General features: G+C 41.7%; 1 long non-coding RNA gene across 2 annotated transcripts in view; it reads left to right on the top strand.

Annotated features, from left to right (window-relative positions):
- Positions 1 to 3,645: 3,645 nt before the first annotated feature.
- Positions 3,646 to 10,860, top strand: part of LOC117348245 — a 79,221-nt gene continuing 72,006 nt past the window's right edge. For both annotated transcript variants that reach the window (XR_004536936.1, XR_004536935.1), the window contains exon 1: positions 3,646 to 3,702. This is a non-coding gene — a long non-coding RNA (uncharacterized LOC117348245). The remainder of the gene's footprint in view (positions 3,703 to 10,860) is intronic.

The following is a 10,860-nucleotide window of genomic DNA, read 5'->3' as shown; positions in this document are numbered from 1 at the left end:
TTGGTGGGGGGAGGGGAGGGTATTAATAAGCATGAACATTTACATAGTAACATAGTAACATAGTAGATGACGGCAGATAAAGACCCGAATGGTCCATCCAGTCTGCCCAATCTGATTCAATTTAAATTATTATTTTTATTTTTTCTTCTTAGCTATTTCTGGGCGAGAATCCAAAGCTTTACCGGTACTGTGCTTGGGTTCCAACTGCCGAAATCTCTGTTAAGACTTACTCCAGCCCATCTACACCCTCCCAGCCATTGAAGCCCTCCCCTGCCCATCCTCCTCCAAACGGCCATACACAGACACAGACCGTACAAGTCTGCCCAGTAACTGGCCTAGTTCAATCTTTAATATTATTTTCTGATTCTAAATCTTCTGTGTTCATCCCACGCTTCTTTGAACTCAGTCACAGTTTTACTCTCCACCACCTCTCTTGGGAGCGCATTCCAGGCATCCACCACCCTCTCCGTAAAGTAGAATTTCCTAACATTGCCCCTGAATCTACCACCCCTCAACCTCAAATTATGTCCTCTGGTTTTACCATTTTCCTTTCTCTGGAAAAGATTTTGTTCTACGTTAATACCCTTTAAGTATTTGAACGTCTGAATCATATCTCCCCTGTCTCTCCTTTCCTCTAGGGCAGGGGTGTCAAAGTCCCTCCTCGAGGGCCGTAATCCAGTCGGGTTTTCAGGATTTCCCCAATGAATATGCATTGAAAGCAGTGCATGCACATAGATCTCATGCATATTCATTGGGGAAATCCTGAAAACCCGACTGGATTCCGGCCCTCGAGGACCGACTTTGACACCTGTGCTCTAGGGTATACATATTCAGGACTTCCAGTCTCTCCTCATACGTCTTCTGGCGCAAGCCTCCTATCATTTTCGTCGCCCTCCTCTGGACCGCCTCAAGTCTTCTTACATCTTTCGCCAGATACGGTCTCCAAAACTGAACACAATACTCCAAGTGGGGCCTCACCAATGACCTGTACAGGGGCATCAACACCTTCTTCCTTCTACTGACTACGCCTCTCTTTAAACAGCCCAGAATCCTTCTGGCAGCAGCCACTGCCTTGTCACACTGTTTTTTCGCCTTTAGATTTTCGGACACTATCACCCCAAGGTCCCTCTCCCCGTCCGTGCATATCAGCTTCTCTCCTCCCAGCATATACGGTTCCTTCCTATTATTAATCCCCAAATGCATTACTCTGCATTTCTTTGCATTGAATTTTAGTTGCCAGGCATTAGACCATTCCTCTAACTTTTGCAGATCCTTTTTCATATTTTCCACTCCCTCTTCGGTGTCTACTCTGTTACAAATCTTGGTATCATCTGCAAAAAGGCACACTTTTCCTTCTAACCCTTCAGCAATGTCACTTACATACATATTGAACAGGATTGGCCCCAGCACCGAACCCTGAGGGACTCCACTAGTCACCTTTCCTTCCTTTGAGCGACTTCCATTAACCACCACCCTCTGGCGTCTGTCCGACAGCCAGTTTCTGACCCATTTCACCACTTTGGGTCCTAACTTCAGCCCTTCAAGTTTGTTCAACAGCCTCCTATGAGGAACTGTATCAAAGGCTTTGCTGAAATCCAAGTAAATTACATCTAGCATATGTCCTCGATCCAGCTCTCTGGTCACCCAATCAAAAAATTCAATTAGGTTCGTTTGGCACGATTTACCTTTTGTAAAGCCATGTTGCCTCGGATCCTGTAACCCATTAGATTCAAGGAAATACACTATCCTTTCTTTCAGCAACACTTCCATTATTTTTCCAACAACTGAAGTGAGGCTCACCGGCCTGTAGTTTCCTGCTTCATCCCTATGACCACTTTTATGAATAGGGACCACATCCGCTCTCCTCCAATCCCCAGGAATCACTCCCGTCTCCAGAGATTTGTTGAACAAGTCTTTAATAGGACTCGCCAGAACCTCTCTGAGCTCCCTTAGTATCCTGGGATGGATCCCGTCTGGTCCCATCGCTTTGTCCACCTTCAGTTTTTCAAGTTGCTCATAAACACCCTCCTCCGTGAACGGCGCAGAATCTCGTGTAACTTTGCCAGACAATCTCGGTCCTTCTCCAGGATTTTCTTCTGTGAACACAGAACAGAAGTATTTGTTTAGCACATTTGCTTTCTCCTCATCACTCTCCACATATTTGTTCCCAGCATCTTTTAGCCTAGCAATTCCATTTTTTATCTTTCTCCTTTCACTAATATATCTGAAAAAAATTTTATCTCCCTTTTTTACATTTTTAGCCATTTGTTCTTCCGCCTGTGCCTTCGCCAAACGTATCTCTCTCTTGGCTTCTTTCAGTTTCACCCTGTAGTCCTTTCTGCTCTCCTCTTCTTGGGTTTTTTTATATTTCATGAACGCCAACTCTTTCGCCTTTATTTTCTCAGCCACTAGGTTGGAGAACCATATCGGCTTCCTTTTTCTCTTGTTTTTATTGATTTTCTTCACATAAAGGTCCGTAGCCATTTTTATCGCTCCTTTCAGCTTAGACCACTGTCTTTCCACTTCTCTTATGTCCTCCCATCCTAACAGCTTTTTCTTCAGGTACTTTCCCATTGCATTAAAGTCCGTACGTTTGAAATCTAGGACTTTAAGTATCGTGCGGCCGCTCTCAACTTTAGCCGTTATATCAAACCAAATCGTTTGATGATCGCTACTACCCATCACTGAAAAATTTTAAGTGATGTCTATATTGTAAAAAGATTAATTTACTCTATATTTCACTTATTGTATGTGTTTTAAAAATGAATAAAGAATTATAAAAAAAAAATTCAAGAAGATACTCAGAACAACCTTGTTTATGGAGGCCTTCACTAACTAAGTAATGATGTTGGAGATGTGCTGTCTGACTGTGTAGTTGCCATGTCATATTTATAGTAACATGATAAATGATGGCAGATAAAGGCCCGCTAAGCGTTTTAGTGCGGATTTAGTGTGCGCTAAATCAACGCATATGCTAACTGCTAATGCGTCCATAGGATAACATGGTTTAGTGCGTGTTTAGCGAGCGCTAATATTTAGTGCACGCTAAAGAGCTTAGCGCACCTTTGTAAAAGAGGGGGAAAGACTTGAACAGCTCATCCAGATTGCCCATTAGTTATACCCATTAAAAATTAATGATTAAATTAACTTGTCTCTTATTTTTTTTTAAAATTCTTTATTCGTTTTCAAGTTTAAACAGTGTTATACAGGAGTACATTACAAAATATCTTAATGACAACACTTACAACTTTCAATAAATATCATAAAAATTATTTTTACCCCCCCTTATTTCAATATAATCAAGTAATCAAACAATATTACATCCATCTTTTACAACAATCCCAATACACTTTCTTCCACCCTTCCCCCCACCCCTCTCCCCCTCCCTGGATGTGTAAGGAATGAACAAAAGTATAGGGAAGTATCATTCAATTATTAATAAAATTAGTCAACGGACCCCATGTCAATTTAAATAATTTATTGTTACCCCTTTGATCAGAAAACGTTCTCTCAAACCTATAACTCACACATAACTTCTCTCTTCTTTGATATTTCTGGAAAATAGACTAAAGTCTACCCGGTATTGTCCTAGGTTCCAAATGCTGAAGTTGCCGTCCAAGCTCTCTCCAGCCTATCCAACCGTCCTGTTTGCAGGATATCTACCATAAAGTCTGGCCAGTAACATCCTCATGGGTTAAGCGGGTAAGAAATTTTTTAAATAAATAAACAAAATATACAGGCAAGTGGAACCACACACATAGCAGTCGTAACTTGCCTGGATAGCTATCCTAGTACCAACACAAGCAATGCTAATACCCAGATAAATTCCTTGAGCTACTGAAGATCTGAATATTTCGTGGTGATTCCTAGATTTGGGACAGCATTGAATATTTGGGTCTAATTCATGGTGGTCAGGTTTTTTTTGTTTTTTTTAACAATACTGACAGGGGACAATAAAGACCTGTGTATTTGGAGTGGTTGATAACAGTGATAAAAGGGAAACCAATATGGGAATTTTCTTACAAATTGTAGTGAGCAGAGAGAACATGAAAGAAGCTCCATCTTGCTTGTGATGTCATCTGCTGCCAACTAGTACAAGAGCAAACCTTCCCATGCCACCTAAACAAAGGAAATTACATCCTGGGGCTTTGGGGGGGGAGAGGGTCCTTTATCACTATGGGTAAGGGAAAGGGCAGAGTAAGGATGGCTTCATTGACAATATTCCAATTTTATGGCTAAACATACATCTTTATATACATAACTTTTTTTCTCTTAAAAGTTTTCTTAAAGTCCATTTATCATATGGGGCTATCATAAGTAAGGCTCATAAACCTGTTCGTATATTTCACAAGTTTCATTTGCTAGCCTTTTATAGTTTTAATGATCTTAGTCCATAGCAGAGATATTTTTGTTCAAATTATTCTTTCCAGTATTTGAATAAGAGCACATAATGAATAAATTATGTACTTCAATATAACTTTAATAGAGTAAAATATATGCCCTGAAGGCGATTCAATGAAAAAATACTTTGCCAGGAAAACCAATCCAGAAGAAAATGGAGTATTACTTTTCACTAACAAAAGGTTTTATTAAAGGAACCATAAAAACCCTAAATGACCATATCCCTTGAAATATGCATTCCATTTCTAGGATATCTTTGAGCCCAGTTGCAAAACCTCTTCCTTTGCTACCAGTAGTTCTCCATGGGAACATGCTGGATGAAGCATCCTCAACTGAGTCTCAGTGAGAGGTGAGCTCCTCCTTCTCTCCCAATGTTGAAATTAAGGTTCCTTTTTCTAAGCCTATTACATTGAACATAATGATATAAGAATAGCCTTACTGGGTCAGACCAATGGTCCATCAAGACCAGTAGCCCGTTCTCATGGTGGCCAATCCAGGTCCCTAGTACCTGACCAAAACCCAAGGAGTAACAATATTCCATGCTACTGAGCCAGGGCAAGCAGTGGCTTCCCCCCATGTCTTTCTCAATAACAGACTATGGACTTTTCCTCCAGAAAATTTGTTCAACCCTTTCTTAAAAACAGCTACACTATCCGGTCTTACCACAATCTCTGGTACGGTAGTTGAAGCTACAGCCTCAGCACCCTGGAGTTGTGGGTTCAAATCCCGCGCTGCTCCTTGTGACCCTGGGCAAGTCATTTAATCCTCCATAGCCCCAGGTATGTTAGATTGATTGTGAGCCCACCAGGACAGATAGGGAAAATGCTTGAGTACCTGATTGTAAAACCGCTTAGATAACCTTGATAGGTGGCATATAAAATCCTAATAAATTTGAAAACAAAACTTGAAATTTGAAGACAGTAATGATGGTCACAAAGGGAATGAGCAGTGCCGGTGCTGGGTGAAGTGAAGCCAGTTCCCAGAGTGGCCTCGGAGGGGGGGGGGGTAAAGTAGAGGACAGCAGTGGAAGAAGTGTTGGAAGGGATATGGGTCAGGTCGTAGGGGGGGAGAGGAAGGGAGGAGGAGAGATGTACTGTATTGTCAGTGGAATGAATCATCTGGGGAGGGAGGAAGAGAGATGTAATGTCAGTGGAACGAATCATCCAAGTTGCCATTATTTTTTATGGGGAACTTTAGATTATGAGCATGCTTCTGGAACGAATTATGCTCATAAACCAAGATACTACTGTATTTCTTTGACCCTGTTAAGCTGTGGTTTTTTTTCTAGGGGATAAGGGGATATCAATGGCAGCTCAGGAAGAACCAGCATATCTTGAGTCCTATAATTCATATCATTGGATTAACCTACTCTATTTCTTTTTGATGATCCTTAATGTAATTTCCTTTTTCCTAGGATTTTCTATCTTGATCCTCTATAGTTGAAGACTGTCTATATAGTATTATGTATTTTCTTTAATTTTTTTGTGTTTGATCCAATGTAAATTGGTTGTAATATGATTTCTGCTATTTCCTTCAAAGATAATACTTTGAATGTTAAGATGAATAAGATCTTTAAGTCTGTTCCCATACGCCTTATTACGAAGACCACAAACCATTTTAGTAGCTTTCCTCTGGATCAGGGATCTCAAAGTCCCTCCTTGAGGGCTGCAATCCAGTCGGGTTTTCAGGCTTTCCCCATTGAATATGCATTGAAAGCAGTTCATGCACATAGATCTCATGCATATTCATTGGGGAAATCCTGAAAACCCGACTGGATTGCGGCCCTCAAGGAGAGACTTTGAGACCCCTGCTCTGGATCAACTCCATCCTTTTTATATCTTTTTGAAGGTGCGGCCTCCAGAATTATACACAATATTCTAAATGAGATCTCATCAAAGTCTTATACAGGAGCATCTATACCTCCTTTTTCCTACTGGCCATATCTCTCCCTATGCAACCTAGCATCCTTCTAGCTTTCACTGTCACCTTTTCAACCTGTTTTGCCACCTTACGATCATCACATACAATCACATCCAGAGGAAGGCTATTAAAATGGTGTGTGGTCTTCTTGATAAGGCGTTTGGGGACAGTCTTAAAAATCTCAATCTGTATACTTTGAAGGAAAGGTGGGAGAGAGGAGATATGATAGAGACGTTTAAATCTCAAAATTAAACAGCAAAATATTACTCACCAGAGATGGATTACACTCCCCTGATACCCATTTCACAAACCAGTGGAGAAAAAGCCTCAAAAATTTCAATACTGTTTAAAGTCCAAGCTGCTTATGTACTATCACTAGAAAAAAAAACTCCACCACCACTGAAATGTGGGAGAAGAGGCCCAGTTTCTCTAATCTCTCACTGAGTTTAGTATTGTCATTCAGCAACTAGGCACCATTTATAGTATCACATCTATCGATGCCTAAAAAGACTTGTCCCCCCCCCCTTTTATAAAACCACAATAGTGTTTTTTAGCGCAGGCCGGCATGCTGAATGCTCTGCACTGCTCCTGATGCTCATAGGAACTCTATGAGTGTCAGGAGCTGCACAGAGCTTTCAGTGTGCTGTCTTGCACTAAAAAATGCTATTGCATCATTAGACCTTTCTGCCCTCGACGCAACCCCCCTCCCCCCCACCTAGAACGACCGCCCCCACCTAGAACCCCCGATCGCCCCCCTGCCAACTGGCCCATGTGCCTAAGGCCCCGCCCACAGGAGGGGCCTAAGGCTCCCGGGCCTATTTTGATTGGCCTAGACACCTTAGGCCCCACCTGTGGGCGGAGCTTTGGGACGGCTGGGCCAATACGGGCCCTTTCTGGCGTCGGCTGCCTGCCGGAAGGGTAGGTTTGGCACCCGTCCGTCTGGCTAACTTTAAAAGGTACGGTGAAGGGGGGTGGGGATGGGGGGGGTCGTGGAGTCAGCTGGGGGGGTCGCGGGTCGGCAGGGGGGCAATCGGGGGTTCTGAGGGGCGGTCGTTGGGGGGAGGGGGTTGCGTCGAGGGCAGGAGGGCCTGTGATCCCTCCTGCCCGTAATGTAGTGGGGGGTGGGGGGTAGGGGGTCGCCGGGGCTTGGGCTCCCTCCTGGCCCAATCCAGTCGCGGGGGGGGGGGTCGCCGGTTACAGAATCCAGCTTTTAGGTGAAGGACTGGCTCCTCCTTCGCCTAAAAGCCCTTTTGTTGGACGTTTGGGGCTTAGGCGTTTTTTTGGTTCATTATGGCCAAAAAAGTGTAGACGTCCTGGGGATGTACTTTTAGACGTAGTGGTGATCTGGGCGTTTAGTAGAGGCAGGCCATAATCAAAACAAGGACGTTTGTTTTGGTTATGGACACTTTCCCTGCTTCTGCTTTGAACGTTTAAGGACTTAGGCCAACAGGGGACTTAGATGTTTTTTTTTATTATGCCCCTCCACATGTACATGAAAAATGAATGGAAGAAATTGGGGCGGGATTGGGGGTGGGACTGATAATTAATAGATGTCCCATTTTGATGAAAAGAATAAATGGTCACGTTAGGCATAATACAGTGAGATTGGATTATTTATGTATTAAAATGCATAGATACTCCTTTATGATTACCCATTGTTGGGGTAAATAAATACTGGGCGACCCAATCTCTGCAACTTCAGAGATTCTTTGAAACTGAGATGAGTTTCCTAAATTAATGCAAGGGCAGGATTCAATCTCCCTAAATAAGATAACTTTTTTCTTTCCTCTTGTTCTAGTTATTAGCACATTGAAATTCAGAGAAACACAATGAAGACCAGGGTCTATCATTATTTATCCTAATTGAGACATCAATCCTAGAACACTTAATGAAATATGAGGATAACATGGGAGAAAAACACATAAGTACCAAAGTCCCATTCTTAATACAAGACACAAACAGATCAATTGGGTACAAAACAGTAAATATCTGTCATAGTTTCCTCCAAGAAATATCAAATCATATGTGGGGATGGTATCAAGCATGAAGAGGGGCTGAGTCATCATCCGTTCCCCATTGTTCTCTTCTATTTCTTCTAAAAAGAGTTGTAACTTTCCCCTCCTTTCCTCCCAATTCAAGTTTGTCCTGTCTTCAAGAATTTTGTCATTTGGTTTGTCTTTTTTGTAATTTTACCTTTTTTTATAATTCTGTACATCGCTTAGCAAACCGAATAAGCGATTCATCAAATGCTAATAAACTTGAACTTGAAATAATAAACTTCTAGCATTGTTGCTGAAAAACTGGAGCTGGAGATTCTTTCCATGTGCTGCTTTATGCAGAGACAGAGAATCTATTTTAGATTTTATGCTGGATCTTTACGCTGTGTCTATTCACTGAACCTTTGAGGAAGCCACCTGAAAACGTAGCAAAAAGTGTTACAGATAAAACTTCCCAAAAGAATCTTTAATATGCCTACTGAGTAACCAGCAATGGAAATTACTCCAACCCATGGAAGAACCCGTCGGGCGTGCCCCAAGGCTCCCCTCTATCGCCCACACTGTTCAACATCTACATCGCATCCTTAGGTCACCTTCTACAAAAACTATATATACGCAGACGACATATCCATTTTAATCCCCTTAAATGACATCACAAATGAAATTATAGACAACCTCTCAAACACAATGACAGAAATCGAAAAATGGACCACCAACTTCAAACTGAAACTAAACACATTGAAAACAAAAGTCTTTTTGGCAAGCCCCAATGACAAAATTACGAGAACATCGTTAAAAATAAACAACCACGAATATCCAATATCCAATACCATAAAAAATACTGGGTATCACTCTAGATACACACCTTACCATGGCCGACCACATAAACATACTGGTGAAAATATGTTTTCACACGCTGTAGAAGCTAAGAACTATTAAAAAATACTTCGACACAACATCCTTCAGGTTGCTGGTGCAATCACTGATCCTATCCATCCTTGACTACTGTAACATCGTCTACCTGGGCATCCCACAAAAAAAAACAGTAAAAAAATTAAGATTAATACAAAACACCGCTGTTCGCTTAATCTTCGGGCTGAGAAAAAAAGACCACATTAACCCCTACTATAAAAAACTGCACTGGCTACCAATGGAAGCGCGAATACTATTCAAATTTGCATGTATCTGCTTCAAACAAGTCTGGGGTCTAGCACCTTCCTACCTGCAAACACACTTCATTCTGCACAACCCCACACGAACAACCGGAAACAAAAATATCTTTGCCTACCCAAAGATCACAGGCTGCAGATACAAATCCTTCCTGGATAGAACCTTCATGTTCCAAGCGAATAGACAGCAAGTCTGGCTGAGAAACTACATAAATGAACACAAACTGACCTACAACGCATTCCGAAAATTAATTAAAACCACCCCATTCGACAAATTCATTGACTAAACAAACGACCCTCTCTCACTACAATATTCCCCGTTATAAACACTAATTCAATCTCAGGTAACTCCAATTTTCATGTTTTCTTTACCCATGGAACCCCAATTAGTATATAACTTTGCTATCTAGCCTCCTGTTATTCGCTGACTGTCCAGCCTTCTTTCAATGTGAACCGCCTAGAAGTCATTTGATTATGGCGGTATAGAAAAATAAAGTTATTATTATTAATATTATAATGTAAAAGGTAGGTCCAAAGGAGCTTATCAGAACACGTCCTCTCAAATGCTTCACTACACAGTGCCCTCTGGAGTTTAGTTTCTAAAACCAATTCATTATTACAAGGTTTCTTGGAACAGACTAAGAGATTTTCAGAAGAAACTACTACTACTTATCATTTCTATAATGCTACTAGACATATGCAGTGCTGCATATTAAACATTCAAAAGACAGTCCCTGCACAGTAGAGCTTACAACCTAGTCAATCAGACAAACATGACAAGTAGGGATTTAAGGAGCTTCTCAGAGAGGAAATGATGAAAACAGGCATGGGAACTTTACAAGCAAATGGAAGTTATGAGTTTCACAAAAGTGAGCTCAGCCTAGATTTGAATAATACCAGAGATGGAGCTTGATGTATGGACTCAGACAGTCTGTTCCAGATGTAAGGTGCAGCAAGAGAAAATGGACTTAGCCTGGAATTGGCAGTAGAAGAGAAGGGTTCAGATAGGAGAGACTTACCCGATAAGCAGAGTTCCTGAGGCGTATAGGAAGAAATATGAGAGGAGAGATATTGCGGAACTGCAGACTGAATGCACTGGTGAGTCAATAAGAGGAGCCTGAACTGCATGCAGAAATGAATAGGGAGCCAATGAAGTGACTTGAGGAGCTGGGTGATGTGAGCATAGCGGCTGGTGGAATATAAGACATGCAGCAGAATACTACAAGGATCAAAAGGGAGAGAGATGGTTAAGTGAGAATCAAGTTGCAGCAACCTAGGAGAGAGGTGATAACGGTGTGGATAAGGGTTTTGGTAGTGTGCTCAGAGAGGAAAGATCAAATTTTGGTGATATTATAGAGAAAGAAATGACAGGT

Source organism: Geotrypetes seraphini, chromosome 14 (assembly GCF_902459505.1).
Source record: "Geotrypetes seraphini chromosome 14, aGeoSer1.1, whole genome shotgun sequence".
Classification (NCBI taxonomy): domain Eukaryota; kingdom Metazoa; phylum Chordata; class Amphibia; order Gymnophiona; family Dermophiidae; genus Geotrypetes; species Geotrypetes seraphini.
This window is presented reverse-complemented; position numbering and strand designations above follow the sequence as displayed.